Raw genomic sequence first — 17,874 nt, forward strand, 5'->3', positions numbered from 1 at the left:
AGATCTAAACGATCAAAGAGAATTTTCATCTCTTCAATATGTATCAGAGCAGGAGGCTGTGTAATTCATACACATCTCTTCTGTCAAAGAAGTGATGATGGTTCATTCCGTATTCATTGATATTTATTGAGTTGTCATTCCTTAATTGACTGTCTCATTAATTATTAATCTTGCCCAAATATTACGTATTACAAAGTCTGATCTTATAACAGGTTAAACGATCAAGCATGGACGATTCTCAATCCAATCCCATCAACATCTCTAACAGCATCGGATCAACAACCAAGATCCCAATCCTCTACGTTCAAGACTACGAAGTGTGGATGCACCATTTTGAAGATTACATTATTGGATCAGAAGATAATGGGTATCTGATATGCGAAGCAATCACAGTTGTCCCATTCGCTCATTCAAGCACTTCAAGAATCATTAAAACTCAGAAGGAGTACAATGATCTTTTAAAAGATGTGAAGGACGTCGCTCAGGACGAAAAGGAAAAGTTCCAATGCAACATTAAGGCATTGGGACTAATTCGATTCGCCCTTCAATCTGACACGTTTTGATTGGTAAGTTCACGTGGTACAACAAAGGAAATCTGGATCTGCTGTGAGAATTGTATTCCACAGATGAAGATCTGGAGCACTCGATTCAGACCCTACTTCTCTCAGAATATGGAGAGTTCAAGCAGAAGCCAGAGGAGGTTGGTACACAAACGTTCGATCGGTTCAATCATCTTCTCAGTAAGATGATCAAACATGATATAGAAAGAAAGCTCATCAAATAGAAGGTCACTTTCTTAAATGGATTAAGACCCGAATGGAGGGCGGTTGTATCGACAGTTAAAGCACACGATCAGTTTAAGTCATATTCTTTGGCGAAACTTGTGGGGATTCTGAAATCCCAGGAAAAGATTGTGTAACAAGAGAAAAGCATGGTCTCAAACATTGGGTCCTTGGCCCTTCTGTTAAAGGGTAAGAGCGTAGCAGAAGAAGAAGAAGATCTGAATCTGGGAGACTACGATCTGACATCTGAAGACTATGCCATGATGGTGTCAAATCCCAGGAGGTTCATCAAGAAGAAGTTTCCTACCAACAAGAACCGAAACTAGCAAGGAAGCTACAGCTCTGAAAAAGCGAAAGAGGAGCCAAAGGTTGAAGAACCAAAGAAAGAAGCAAAGGGTGAAGTCGATTCTGGTGTCAGCTGCATTTACTTTGGAGGAAAAAATCACTACACAAAAGATTGCGTGTTGAAGAAAATGGAAGAGAAAGATGATGAGAAGGACGAAGAAGAGAGTCTCCTGAAAAGACTGGAGGAGATCAAAAGGAAGAAAGCTGCTACTAATCCCTCTATGAATGCTCTAATTGTACAGGGTTCGGTAGATGATGATGAATTCGGTGGCGTACAGGTGTGGTCGACCGACTCAGAAGATGATGAAGTGAGAAAACCTTCTCATGGAAAGGCTTATGTGGCGAAGAGTGGTGATGCTGGTGGAAGATGTTTGATGGTGACAGATGTATCCCAGATGTGGGGATACAATACCGATGGTGGAAACGAAGTGACTAAGGAGCGAGAGGATGTGTGCTTTACAGCGAAGCCTCTCAGTGTGCAGATAAATGAACTGATCAAGAAGGTACAATCCATTTTTGTTTCATTTAAAATCCCACAAACATCGTATGAAAAAGAAGTAAATAACTTGAGTTCAAGAATTTCAAATCTAGATAGTTGTTTAACTCAAACACGTGTCACGAATTCTAATCTAACTTACCAAATGAGCAGGGTGTCATCCAAGAGTGAGGAGCGAAGAATGTGGATTGAGTAGAAGGATTTGGAGCTGGTTAGGTCTAGGGATGAAAATATCTATTTGCAAAGAGACAATCTTAAATTATTAAAATAGAGAAACGTTTTTTCTTTGATTGCAAAAAGGCTTTATACTAACATTACACAACTGCATTTGGACTGTGAAATAGGCTAGAAAATACATCGCATGATTTTGCCCTTTCTTGAGCTAAAGGAGGATGAAATTGATGCCGAAGCATACAACTGTGAAAGTGTTGTATCTTCAGATGATGTAAGTCCCACTTATATGTTTGGTCTGGACAAAATTGAATCATTTATTAAGTCCAAAGACCATAAGGACATGCTCAAAGACCTTTTGGACGAAAATGACAAGTTGAAACTCAGAGCCGAAACCATACAAAAATTTGACTCATTGAGTACCAAATTAAGTTCAAAAAATAAAATTGATGTTGAAAATGCATCTAAACTTAATGAGGACGATGACATGAGTGAAATCTCTGTAGAGGATGAGATTGACTATTCAGAGTTTATTAAGAGCGAACCTGAAAACCACAAAAACTTGACTTCTGAAAATTCTATGGAATTCGCTCGTTTATCCAAAAGTAAGTCCCCAGTCATTAAAGAAAAATCCGTTGTTTACCAAAAGGTAAGAACAACTCCCAATCAAGTTTATAAGGTCACAGGAGTAACCGAACATCAGACAGCTGAACTCACTGCGCTGGTGAATGAAGATAATGCTGATGGTTGTGATGAGTATTTCTGGTCTGCACCGATAGAAAATGCAGATGAATCAGTTGGTTTGTCGGAGCGAACATCATGGAAGGGCAAAGGTAGATATGTGGTAGAACCACTAAATAAACCTACCAACTATGACGTACCCAGTACCAATGAAAAAAAAGAGGTTCCAGTGGAATACGTCTCCTCATCAAGCGAAACCTCTTCCATGAAAAGTGAACCTATTGTTCAGAAGCCGAAACAGAAGGCAAATATTCACAAACAACCGAAACAGGTGAACAATCAAAAGGAAAAGATAATAAGGATAAAAGGAGCTTCGATCGGTTGGATCAAAAGAACCGAAAGAAGACTTTCAGGCAACAGAAAGTTCAAGACCGAATGAATAGGTTCGGTCCTGATAGCAACAACAACCGAAAGCCCGGTTTCGGTCCACCAAACAACAATAGACAAAGACCTGAGTTCAGTCCATCAAGATTTTATAGCAGAAGATCCAGTTTCGGTCCAGAAACTCACAACAACCGAAAAAGCAGTTTCGGCCCATCAACAAATAGCAAACGAAGGTTCGGCTTCGGTCCCTCAAATGATCAAAACCGAAAGGATCATTTCATACCTCAAATCAGGAAAGATTCTCATTCTAAATTCTATTCCTCTAATTCTTCTCGTTCTCATTCCTCTTTTAAGCCTAATTCTCGTCCTACACCAAGCTCACAATCGATGAAGGATTTGAAAGAAAAAAGGAAGATTTCCTCAACATATGAAGACCGAAAGAAAGCTAAAGCCCAAACTCCTGAACTTAAATCCAAAACACTTGAGGCTAACCCTAATAAAATCAAAGTGTTTATTATTAAGAGGAAAGATAAAACAACTTTAATAAAATGAACTTATCTTGTTGATTCTTCTCTTGCTATTCATGTTTCTATGAAAGGCTCACAAGGACCCAAGAAACTTTGGGTTCCTAAATCTGCTTAATTTTTGCAGGTTATAAGTGACGAGCAGTTCGACAAAGAATGGTACATAGACAGTGGCTGCCCGCGTCACATGACAGGAAGAAAGGAAGAACTAAGGGAGTTTTGGTCCTTTCAAAACGGTGGTAACGTCAAGTTTGGCAAAAACTCCTATGGAACAATCAAGGGTTATGAGATGATAACCAATGGAGATTTTACAATCAGGAAGGTGGCTTATGTAGAGGGATTGTAGCATAACCTCATCAGTGTGTCTCAACTGGTGGGAGGTACAGGTCTCAAAGTTTCGTTCGATGATGAAGGTTCAGAAATAATAGAGAAGAGGACCAACAAAGTGATTCTCAAGTCAGAACGAAAAGGTGAAATGTTCCCTCTGAATCTCAACCCAATCAAAGGAAAACCATCCATATGTCTATTGTCTAACACTCATTCGGACGAAAGCTGGTTGTGGCACTGAAGGCTCTCGCACCTCAACTTCAAAGACATCAACAAGCTAGTCATCGGTAATCATGTTCGGGGTCTTCCACTGCTCAAATTCAATCGAGAACATTTACGTGTTGCTTGTGAAATGGGGAAACAAAGTCGCCAAAGTCACCCAACAACCATAAATACAAAAGTTGTTGAACCACTTGAGTTGCTTCACATCGACTTATGTGGTCCATCATCAATTCAGAGCGTTGGCGGTAACAAATACATCATTGTTATTGTTGATGACGTCTCACGGTTTACTTGGATGTTCTTTCTAAAGCTCAAATCTGAGGCAACTCCCAAGCTGAAGATCTTTATCAAGCAGGTTGAAGTGCAACTGAGAAAAGTCGTTCGAAACATCAAGAGCGATAATGTACTAGAATTCAAGAACAAAGAATTGGAAGATTTCTTAGCATAAAAAGGCACAAGTCACAATTTCTCATCCCCCTATACTCCTCAACATAATGGAATTGTCGAAAGGCGAAACCGATCCCTGTGTGAGGCAGCCAGAACCATGCTGAGTTTTTCCTCTCTTTCTCTATATTTCTAGGCAGACGCCATCGCTGCAGCTTGCTACACTTAAAACAGGTCTTATCTCAATAAGCATTTCTCTCTCACCCCCTATGAGATTCTTAACAACAGGAAGCCAAATGTTAAGTTCTTCCATGTGTTCGGCTCGAGGTGCTTCATCTTAAACTCCAAAGAGCATCGCAAAAAATTCGATGTCAAAGCTGATGAAGGCATCTTTCTGGGATATTCTCTTACTTCAAAGGCGTACATGGTTCTGAATAAGCGTTCTAAACGTATTGAAGAAACCTATTATGTGACGTTTGATGACAATTATGTCAAGAAGTTGAAGTCTACCAAAGGGACAATTGGAGTGATTTTCTCTCAAACCGGTCAGGTCAACCTGAGAAGGCAATTCATTCTGAAGTTGGGGATGCAGACAACAAAGTGGATCACCTTAAGAAGATTGTTGAAGATGCAGCCAAACAAATGATAGAAGAAGAACCGGTTAGAAATGAACCTCCTCAAAGCAATACTTCAGTCGAGGGGGAGAATCAAGTCTCTTTAAATCAACATGACTCACAAATCCAGGGGGAGAATCCAATCTTTGACAGACCCGAAATTTCGGAACGACCCGAAAGCCCGGTTGCACCCGAAAGTCCGGAACGAGTTTTTCTTTGTTTTCTAGGAGTACCATGTCTCTCCAGAGTAAGACCTCCAACAATAAGGTACATCTTTCTGTGTTACAATAGTTAGGGTTTTGGCGATTCAGGAAAATTTCTGGATGAACCTGCAATAGTAGCCAACGAGACCCAAGAATTGAGGGGTTACTGTGGGTATCTTCGATGCCGACTACTTCTCTATTTTCTTGATCTTACGAGGATTCCACACGTATGTCTTCATTGTCTACTACATAACCAAGGGAGGTGGTTTGATCGATGGGAATCACTACGAGCTTATAGTGACCGTATCGAGTCCGACATACTGTCTAAGGAACATCACTCTCGTGGACTCATAGTTGATGGTATCTTGTCACAAGGTTTATCTTTAAGAAGTGGTTGGTTCTCTGAGGTTGGTCGAAATGGTCATCTATTCGAGGAAAAAGGATATCGGTTTTGACGGTCAACTCATCAAGCTGACTGGATAACTCCTACATTTCTGCTGGCGCTAATCGACATGGGGTTTTGGCTACGAGGGTAGTTCAAGGAATTAGGTTGATGCGAAACTCGACTCGACACTCGGGAGGAATTCCTGGAAGATCTTCGGGAAAAGACACCAGGAAAGTTGTAGACTTCGGGGATGCAACTTCCTGTTTCTCAATGGTTACATAGGCTAGGAATTTATGGCACACCCTTTTGGGAAACATTTTGAGCTTTGATGCAGGAAATGATATGAAGATTTGAGCTAAACTTATCGCCATAGATCGTAAGGGTCTGACCAAAGGGAAGGTTGAGACGAATGGCTTTTTCATAATAAAGGATATCCGCATGATTGGAACTCAATCAATCAATGCCAATGATAACATCAAAGCTCTCTATGGAAACTAACATTAGGTCGATGGGAAAGAAATGATCATTCAAGGTAAGGGTACAACCTATGAATCTATCGCTAACGTCCTCTTTCTCGTTTGTTAAAAATCTCGATGGTAGACATTTCGGTTACTAGTGGAGGACAACGGTTACGGTGATGTTTGATTGAATGAGTAATAGATTTTCTTTCAACAATATAATAAAAAAGGATTGTGAGTATAAGCGTTGTCGAGGAAGAATATATATACCTGTGGCAACGGTGGGATCGGCGGCTGCCTCACCTTATCTTATAGCTAGGATTCTTACAGTATTGCTAGTTGGTGCTGCTTTGGGGCAATTTCTCTTGAAATGCCCTACTTTGCCACAACCGTAGCAGGCCCGACTGACGCCTGCTCCGGATGATTGGTTGATTGATTGAACTGGTTTTTTTGCAGCTTCGAGTAAGGTGGCCCTTCTTGCCACAGTTGCTGCAGAGTCTTTCACGACATGGTCCAGGAGTATGATGATGGTAGTTACATTTGTCGCACCAAGGAAGGGTACCGGTATATCTACTGGTAGGAGTCTGATCTGTAGATCCAACAGCAGTGACAGCAGCAGGGACAGTAGCAGTGTGGACTGCTATTGTTTGCTGTTTCTTAGAAGATCCCTGTGTACTTTGGGCCTTCCGCTTTTTCCTGATTTTTTTACTTCCACCACTACTATTAGTTAGCCCAGGAGCGGTGGTCTCCTCATCAGGGTTATCTTCGTGATTGATCAGAATTTGTGCAAGACATTTGGCGCTGTCGTAAGTATCCGACCTCACAGCTAAGACGTTTCCCTTGGTTGGCTGGGTCAACCCCCAGATGAATCTCTCAATCTTTTTACTCTCTGGGGTAACCATTCCGGGACAGAGAAGTGCCAGGTCATCGAACCTTGAAGTATAAGCGGCTATGTCGGAACCTAGAATCTTTATATTCCATAGTTCAAGCTCCAACTTTTGCATCTCGCCCCGTTGGCAGTACTCGGTAAGAAGAAGATCTTTCATGGACTCCCAACCCATAGCATTAGCTACAGGTAAAGTTAAGGATTTGACTCGGCCGTTCCACCAAGTCAAGGCTTTATCGGTGAAGGTACAAGTGGCAAACTTCACTTTATCTGATTCAGAGCAAGCACAAATTTCGAAAATAGATTCTATTTTCTCGAACCATCGAGTTAGGGAAATGACACCTCCAGTGCCATCGATGGATGTGGGTTTCGCATTCATAAAATCTTTATAGGAACACTCCTTTCGGTGTCCCTGGCTACCTTCCTGGTTTTGAGGCTGGGGACCACCTCCTGAACTACTGGGGTTCATTTGCGACATGGCTGCTGTCATTGCGGCAGTAAGAACTGTGTGAAGCGATACAAGAGCAAATTGATGAGGAGGTGGTGGCGGAGGAGGATTGTTGTTGTTCTTTGAGCTGGGTCTCTTTCTTGGAGGCATATTGATCTAAAAATATCAGGGAAAGAGAGGATCATAAGTCCTCTAGATTGAGTCATGAGATATGGAACATGGGATATCTCAGTAAATCAGATATAGGATTCTATTAAGCGATAAAGTAAGAAAGAGTTATCGAAGTAACTAAATTATCGCTAAGGGAATGATCAAGGAACAACGCGTGAATGAGGATTTCTACAAAGAATTTGGTCCGAGAAATACTCCCATAGTATTTCATGTCTCGTTGCAACGACGGCTCATTGTTTGGGTATTGGGTAAGGTTTAGGCATGTCGCACACCACAGTCACTCCCAAGCACATGTTGGCCATGTCTCTAATGAATATAGTTGATCAGGCTATATTGACCCTAGACACGACTACATAACTGCCCAGGTTTAACCGCAACACACAACACCCATTTACTTATGTTTTGTTCTACTCGTAGTTACGGATTCTGGCGGTTAGGTATACTTGTATACTTTTGAAAATACTTATATTTTAAAGTATACTTTTTGATCAGATCATTTTGGCCCCTTAATGTTTATAGTCTTATACCATGTAAGGTTTGGTATACTAGTTCACTATAAACAAGGGCTCTGATACCAATCTGTCACACCCCGAAACCGAAGGCAGAAGCATTATGGGGCGGAGGACGTCATGTAAAGTATCACAACCAATGTACATAGTAATCATAGAAAGCACAAAACTTTACATTACATAGATTCATTAAAATTTTGAAAGATGAAAAGTAAAGTAATACATGTTTATAGATACATAAGATTAAACAAAAGTTAGACGTGACTTCCATCTGCTCTGTCTTCTGCAAAAGGACGCGGGATATCTGTCTAAGGAGAACCTGAGAATACAAGTAGTTTAAAAATCAGCATAAAGCTGGTGAGTTCATAAGCTGTTTGCTTATGTAAAAAGATCATGTTTCCTTTGGTTTTCTGAAAAGTTGTTATCCAAGAAAATCCCATATTTTCTTATAAAGACAGTTTAGTTAAAGTTCTAAATTTGTGTTGGAATGAATATAGTTAGCCAGGTTATATTGATCCTAGACACGACTACATAACTGCCCAGGTTTAACCACAGCGTACAACACCCATTTACTTATGTTTTGTTCTACTAGTAGTTATGGATTTCGACGGTTAGGTATACTTGTATACTTTTGAAAATACTTATATTTTGAGGTATACTTTTAGTTCAGATCACTTAGTCCCCTTAGTGTTTATAGTCTTATACCATGTAAGGTCTGGTATACTTAGTTCACTATAAACAAGGACTCTGATACCAATCTGTCACACCCCGAAAACCAAGGCGGAAACATTTCCGAGGCGGACTCCACGTTGCACATAGTAAGCAAAGTAAACAAACATTACATTACATATTGGAATTTACATTTGTTCATAAGTAAAGTTGTACAAGTGTGATACATATGTATATATTTGAACAAAAACAAGACATGTCTTCTACGAACTCCGTCTTCGCCAAAAGGATCATCGGGTACCTATCTAATGTGGACCTGAGAATACAAGCGGTTTGAAAATCAGCATAAAGCTGGTGAGTTCATAAGATGTTTGTTTTCTGAAAATGTTTAAGTTTCCTTTAGTTTTCCGAAAAAGTTACGAATCCAAGAAAATCACATATTTTCTTAAAAGTGGTGTTTACTTAACTGTTTACTTACGCGATTTTGGTTATGTATAATTGTTATCCCAGGAAAATCCTATATTTTCCTGAAAGTAAAGTTTTAGTTAAAGACCACAATGTAAAGTTTTACTTATAAAACTATTTACTGAAAAATCATGGGATTACTATCCCATACCAGTTATAAGATAGTTTGATATACCCAAAACTATAGATAGATATAGATTTCAAAACCATGGGAATATCATCCCGTACTAGATATAGATTCAAAACCATAGGATTACCATCCCGTACTAGATATAGATTGAAACCCATAGGATTATTATCCCGTAATAGATATAGACTGAAAACCATAGGATTATCATCCCGTACTAGATATAGATTGAAAACCATAGGATTATCATCTCGTTGTAGATATAGATTCAAAACCATAGGATTATTATCCCGTACTAGATATAAGAACTATAGATAGAAAGTAGATATGAAATTTAATCCGTGAATAAACTTATATCAATACGTATTGTGAGTTGGGTAACCATGCTGATAGAACAACGAGACCTCCTTGATTTTTGTCAGATGTCAAAACAATATCCAGAATTTGTCACCCCAGGCGTGCCCGCCAAACTGTAGCTAGCAGTTAAGGTGTGGGATTGTCAGTCCCGAATAGATCTATCCACAAATTCCACGCTCTCCCTCCAGGAGACTCTGGTCACACTTCCGGGGAGGATTTACTAATAATAATGATGACGAACCTCACAAGCTAGTATTATATTATTCACGGTGTTCTCAGACATCATCAAACATACTAATCGTTTAGAAACACAATACAATCCAAACAGTTTGATACGACGAAATGATCTAGCAATATATTCTATATTAAACAGAGATAAACTGAATCAGACTTAGTTTATCTACTAACTTTATGTAAATCTATATTCATAAAACAAGAATTAAAGATCCCAAATTATTCCGATAATAATTTAATTGGTTTGGTTGTTTCCTTTACTGAAATTCACGTAGTTATAGTTGAGAAAACATCCCTTATGCTCAACATAATACATAAGGGGTAAAGATATTTAAAGGTTAGCCAGATATTTATAGAAATACATCAGTATTAGGTTTTTGAAAACATTTGTAGTTTTTCTTGTATTCCCCCTGAAAGCATTGAAAAACAAGGAAAAAGGGTAGGGGTATGAACTCACCAATCGCGGAATGTGTCGGTTTGGATGCTAAACGTCGGTTCAAGGCTTGAAAATGCGTGTGGTTCATATGTAATGTAAACTGATACACAATTTTATCTAATTAGACTTTAATTCACTAATTAGATATGATTGTTTACTCTAGGACGCGAAAACACCTCAAATCAAGCGTTTGGAGCGACCCGGGTGACATCTAAGGACGTATATGGCTTGGATATTGTGTTTACTCTTCAAGAGTAAACTGCTTATGGATTTTTCGGCCCTAAGACCATGTCCACATGAGTTCATGGCCGTGAACTCATGGATGATGGGTTTTAAGGTGCTAAATGGTCTTATTTCACTTGGGAAAATTGGCTAGGATCAAATCTATGGCATAGGAGTGGATTTAACTTACAAATGGACCATTTAATGGATTTTATGGCAGTAAACTAGGAGTTTACGGCCGTAAAATCCCCCACACACAATCCTTATGTGTTTTGGTGGTGCTAGGACAATCACATGTGATTTAAACTCATTTTACAAGCCTTGGATGGAATTTAGGGTATCATTTGACTATGTTATAGGAGTTTACTGCCCATGAACCCATCCTTGGGGGTTTTACGGCCGTGAACTCCTATAGCGAGGATTTTCATTGAGTTTAAGGCTTCTAATTCGTTTGTGGTTGATTCTAGAATTTATTCCAAGGCTATTGGTGTGTTTAAATGGCATTTTAACACTTTAAAATGAGTTTACTCCCCATGAAGAGGAGTTTACGACCCAAGAATATTCTTGGGCAGTAAACTCATTTTTACTCTTCAAAAATGATGTTCAAGGTGTTCTAAGTCCCATTTGGTAAGCCCCTAAGTCATATCTAAGCTCCAAAGGTCGATTGGAAGGGTTTAAAGGCTCAAAAACCCATTTTATATGTATTCACGGCCCAAGGGTGTTCCAAGGTTGTAAACACATGATTGTGGTCCTATTCCATGATTTGAACTCGAATTTGAAGGTCTAAGAAGCTATACTAGGAGTTAGGGTAGTTACCTTGGTGATTTGGAGCTTAAATTTGATGTTTTTGGACCTTAATCTTGAGTTTGAGGAGAGAGGTTAGAGAGAGAGAGAGTAGTGAGAGAGATGAAAGGCTTCAAATGAAGTCTTTTGAGCTTTAAATAGGTCCTAACTTTGGACACGGTGGAATTCTAGCTGATACCAACGTTAAACGGGGCTTTTGGTCGCACCCGATTAAGATGTCGTAACCCGATATGGTTGAAACTAAAATGTTTCTGATTACTAATATGGAGTGTTAAAATGAGTTCTAAACATGTTTATACACCCATTAAGTCATAATAGAAATCTCAAAAATAATGACTTAATTTAAAACTTAAACGGAAACAATTCGAAAGAGACGAATTTTATGGATGGAAACGGGTTAAGGCGATGGAGCAAACTTCGGGTTGTCACAGTATGGCAGAGTGAATAAGAAGAATCAAATTACGCAGAAGGATAAAAGTTTCTCAAATATGGAAAGATGGGAGAGTACTTTAGTATCAGGTTTTGTGATCATCTTAATGATTAAGAAACCATAGCACAATTAGTTCTCTAAGGAAATCTTAGTGCATTCTTATGACTAAGAAGAGGAATCTCGAATTGTTGAAATGGTTAAATCAAGAAGATGATTCATACTTCATTCCAATACAAGCCTTAAAGTCATACTCAAAGATTGTAACTTGAGTGACATGCCTTAGAGAGGGTTTAAAATACATGTGAAATGTAAGAGTAAAAGTTTTCTACTCTTGTACATTTGAAATTGGTAAGTTGTGATGTTTTGGATAAAACAAAGACCAACTAAGGCCAATTGTGTGAAGTGTTTGTCTTGATTAGAATCCACACTATCTCTTGAATATCTAACAAGAAAGTCTTATATGTCAAGAGGACAGTGGGAGTCTTAAAGGTCTTGAAAGTCTTAAGAACTAATCAAGAATAAAACCTAAAGTTCTTCACTAGCACACGACTTGAGGTTCATAACCTATCGAATTGACATATTCTGTGCCCATTCCAATTAAATTTCGCTTTTCATATGAGTTCTTAGAGTTCTCAATTGGTTGCACAACAACTTGGAAGCAATGGCAGGCCCATGAGCTGCCAGGTGGCAAGAAATTAAGATTGAGTTCAGTCCATATGAGTTTGGATATGTCATTATCCTTGTTTTGTGACTATGGTTTTGACAATTCACATGGATAAGAACACATACACCATTTAATCTAAGTGTCATAAGGTTTCTCTCCGATTCATGAAAATGTTGGTGAGGAAACACTTTCACTAAGTAGATTTTAGCTAGATAGCAATTGTGATATTTGCATTCTCAAAGTCGTTAGAAGAGCGTGTGTGGTTTATCGGCACACTAACATAGACTTGTGAGAAGTGGCAAAGGTCTAAACAATCGAGACTATGATTACGACATCCCTTTTCATAGTTCTTAAAATTGTTTATACACACCTGTGAGCTATCTAAGATAAGGTTTATGATATTGATAAAGTTTTGTCAAAGCAATCTAGTATCAGAAATTAAAACTTTGGTAAGAAAGTCAATAAAGTATTGATTTCTAGAAGTTCAATTGATTTCTGAGTACATGTCAAAGCTAGTGGGAGCATAATTGTTATGCTAATAATCATCATGTTAGTGGGAGCATGATAATTATGATAAAGGTTGCAACTTAGCAATGTTAATTATAGAAAACAAAATGTTTCAATTGGGAAAGAGTTGTTTTGCTATAATTAAGGGAGAGGAAATTATACTTCATCTCAAATCTAAAAGATTAGAGTGATATTTTAATCAATTTAGTCAAGTATATATATGAATGATATGTTCGAATGGCTCAACATAAGAAAATTCTATATATGGGTCCATTATTTGTGTTCTAAAATTCAATTATGATTACGACATCCCTTTTCATAATCTGAATTATGAGAACTTGGAAAATAGAAATGGAAATGTTATAGCAAAAGACTGGTTTAGTCTTTATGTGAGACATCATGAATCGTGTCCCATATGCTTCGGATATAGGATCGATTAGATGTGTTATATTCATCCTTTCTAAAATTTTCCAAATGCTTGGGGCATTAAGAAGGGAAAAGGTCTAGAATTGGATATGACTAAAAGGATTAAACAATTGTCGAGGACAATCTAAGGTTACCAAATATTGGTTGCTCAAGGACAGTTGGAAGTATAGTGTTAATTCTGGAAGGACCATATTGACATAATCTGTAAGGAGGAAACTCTTGGTCAGAAGTGATAGTCAAAATGGAATATGGAAATGTTTCAAAGATAGAAATTATTCAATCTATGTAAGATTAGGAAACTTAATGCTAGAAGGATGTTTCCAAGGAGTGGATCTCCTTTGGAATGCTCTGTAATGTTTATTGTTAAGTCTTTGCGACTCTGTGCATAATCATTACAAGAAGATCTATGCATATAAGTCTAGAATCTAACATATTTCAGTAAATGGCATGAATTTGGAATTCTTGCATTTGCAGTAAGGATTTGGGACTGTGGAATGAGAATCATTGGAATTATGTTCAATCGATCTAATTCACAAAGTAAAGATCATAGACAAACATAGTATGCATACTGGGTGTGTGGCATGACTAGTGTTTAGAAAACATAGTGTACATGCTCGGAGCATGGGACAACTAGTGTTTTAATTCAAGAATAAAGTTGATAGCTGAAACAGTATACAATGAATAATGTGTAATCATATGGTGATAAATAAAAGGTGTTTTATTTATGTTCATAGGTTTTGATACCATATTAGATTCAATTATTCTTATGTTTCATTTTTCATGTTTTGACTTCCTGAATAACCAGGTCGTTGTTTTGGATGACTAAGTTATTCAAACCATCCACATTCGGTCATATGTTGGAAGTAGATATGAATCAAGATTATCATGGGTTGGCTTGTAGAGGTCTAAGATGTTGGAATGGCTACAACACTCATGAGTGGTCATAAGTCCTGAGTATTGGATTCAACCCGCGCTCATTGGAATCACTTCATGGATATTATCACGACTGATCATGAGATGATAATATCTTATATTCTTCAAACCTAGAGATATGAGTTGTTACTATGAGTTGGTTCTACATTGATTGCATGAAAACGCATTCGGTAACTCGATGTTATAAAATGTGCCTTTGTGTATGATTCAAGAAGTAGTAGAACAAGCCATATGAGTCGAAGTTTATCCATTCCTTTACCTTCGGGATAAAAGCAATATTTGTGGGCCCTTCGATGATTTGGTGATGACAAATCTAAGTGCTCGGCCAGGCCTGGACTGATTTGATTTATTCAATTAGTCAGTCGTCATAAATCGGAAATCGAGAAACAACAATTGGACACAGAGAATGATTATAATCAATGTCTCAGTCCATATGATATCTAGAATGGAGGAATATATGATCCCCTATCTAATGGACAAGTCATTGACAAAAGTCAGAGACCATCGCCAAGGTTAAAGTTCGACAGAAGCTTTTGAGAGCTATGATTGCCAGTTGGTTCTTTAAGTCATACTTGCAATAATAGTTTTAGACGTATCTAAGAGGGAGGCTGTTGGATTAATGTCTAAGTCCATAACTATAATTGGTAAGAATTGACCTGACCCGACATGGTCCATTTGGGTTGCACGGCATCATGCATTTGGATAGACTATAATGAGAGAAATAACACTTAAGGTTTGTTAATATATTATATGCTCTAATATATTAATAAGATTATTTAATTAGTATTGATCAAAAATTAATCTAGGATTAATTAAGTGATCAAAAGAAGACTAATTAAATATATGGGTTGATTGTGTAAATCATCCATACTTGAACCCATGGATCCAAGGAAATGGAAAGTCATGACAATTAGGGTTTACCCTAATTGTCACTAACTATATAAGCATCTTATGTTTGACAAAATCGGTGACTAGATTATATATGTGAAAGGGCTAGCTGATTTTTATGAAGTGTGAATTTCTCTCTAATCTATTCCAAGTGTATCTGGTGTTGTGTGAACCATTTGAGGTGTCACACTTGGGGCACTAGGCACTCAAGCTTCATGAAGACAATCTACATCAAAGGGGTATGTAATTCTAACTTAATATATTCATATGAATCAATGTTATTATGCTAGTTAGGCTGAATACCTTTGAAAGTTCATATTTGCCTGTATAATAGAGAAAACATAGATCCAAGGTATTTAGGGTTGCATGTACACTTAGGAGTGTTAGAATGCTTAATACCCAACAGTAACCTTATATCCCCTTATACACCGGCTTCGTGAATGAGGCCTACTAATGGTAAGACGACTTGCTCTTATATATATATATATATATATATATATATATATATATATATATATATATATATATATATATGTGTGTGTGTGTGTGTGTATATATAAATATTATTAGCTTATAATATTATAAAGTATAAGGGTTGATTTTTAACTTTTAACATTCTAAGGGCTTAACATGGAACTAAAGTATTCATGGGGAAAACTTTACAAATTCCAAAACTTGAGGGCAAGTTTTGAAACTATTCAAAACTATTCATTTCATAACTTATGAGTTTAATGGTTCATTAAAATGAAGACTCTTCATTTTTTATGTAACCTTTTATTCTTTAATAACACGTTTAAAGAAGTGACTCTTAAACATCCATAACTTGAGGACAAGTTATGGAGTCATAATACTAGTTAATGAAAAAGACTCTTCATTATTTATGTAACCTATGACACTTTTATGAGTTTCAAGATTCATATATTGACCTTTTAAGTAACTTGAGGACAACTTATAAAAACACATTTTATGAACTACCTCTAGATTAATTAGGAATGAAAACAACTAAAACATAATTTTTTTTTCCATTAATCTAAACTAACTCATAAATCAAGGAAACATAAAACTTTTGGTACTCCATAACTTATGGAGTTAAATGCTTGTTTTATGATGAAACATTTCATGTTCCATAACTTAAGAATAAGTTATGGAATTCTTTTAAAACATTAACACCAAATGTTATAACTCCATAAAAACTTTGAATCAATTTTTTTAAAACCTTTTCATATCCATAACTTATGGAGGTTTCAAAAAAAAACTCTTTAGATCAAACTTTGAAAACTAATAAAATAATCATATCATTTTATCTTTTACTAAATTTGACCTAATTCAACTCATATAGCAAATGATTCAAATTTTACAAACAATTAGTTTTTCACAGAAACGAGTAATTATCTTAAAATTTGACAATCGTCATGTTTTTCCCCTTTTTTTTTTCAACTTTGAAAATAAAACATTTGCATAAATATAACAGAAAACAACCCATGTCTCTGATACCACTGTTAGTTTTTTTGCATTCTAACACTCCTAAGTGTACATGCAACCCTAAATACGTTGGATCTATCTTTTCTCTATTATACATGCAAATATGAATATTCCAAGGTATTACCCTAACTAGCATATAATCTTTGATACTTGGGTAATAAAATACATACATACATACCTTGTTGATGTAGCTTGACTCCATGAAGCTCGAGAGCCTAGTGCCCCAAGTGTGACACCTCTAATGGTTCACACAACATCATCAACACATGGAATAACCATGAGAAGAAGACACTTCATGCTCAAATTAGCTAGCCCTCATATATGTATCACTAGTGCCAATTTCTTGAGCTAAAAGGGTCCTTATATAGTGTGCATATTAGGGTTACACCATGTAACCCATGAGTTTACCCATTCCTTATGCTCCATGGGTTTTAACCTCCATGGAGTATCCATGGGTCACTACATGGGTTAAACCTAACATAAGGAATCATGGATCATAAGCCCACATATATACGAATGAATGATTTACACAATCAATCCTCATATATTTAATTAGTCTCATTTGATCACTAAATTAATTCCAAATTAATTCTTGATCAACACTAATTAAATAACATGATTTCATATTAATATATTAGAACTTATAATATATTAATATGTCATAAATGTCTTCTTCTCATAAACGGTCTATCCAAATGTTCCGTTGCCATGCAACCCAAATGGACCAAGCCGAGTCGGGTCAAGTACATACCAATTATAGTTACGAACTTAGAAACTAATCCAACAATGTTTTCATATTAATATATTAGAAATTATAATATATTAACAAATCATAAATAACCACTTCTCAAAAGTCCATCCTATCAAATTGTCTTGGTGATATGCAACCCAAATGGACCATGCTACTCTCGGGTCAAGTACATACAAATAACAATTATGGGCTTAGACCTCTATTCCAACAGTCTCCCACTTGGATAAGTCTAATAACTATTATTGCAAGCATGACTCAAACCCGACCAGCAATCATAGCTCTTAAAATCCGCTGTTGAACTCTGACCTAGTCAATGGCGTGTCCATTAGATAATGGATTATATATTCCTCCATTCTAGATATCATATGGACTGATACATGGATTAAAATCATTATCTCTGTCCATCTGTTGTGTCCTGATTTCCGATTTATGACGACCGACTAACTGAACAAATCAAATTAGTCCTGGCTTGGCCAAGCACTTAAGGGT

The sequence above is a fragment of the Lactuca saligna genome, chromosome 4 (genome assembly GCF_052625555.1).
Source record: "Lactuca saligna cultivar CGN05327 chromosome 4, ASM5262555v1, whole genome shotgun sequence".
NCBI lineage: Eukaryota > Viridiplantae > Streptophyta > Magnoliopsida > Asterales > Asteraceae > Lactuca > Lactuca saligna.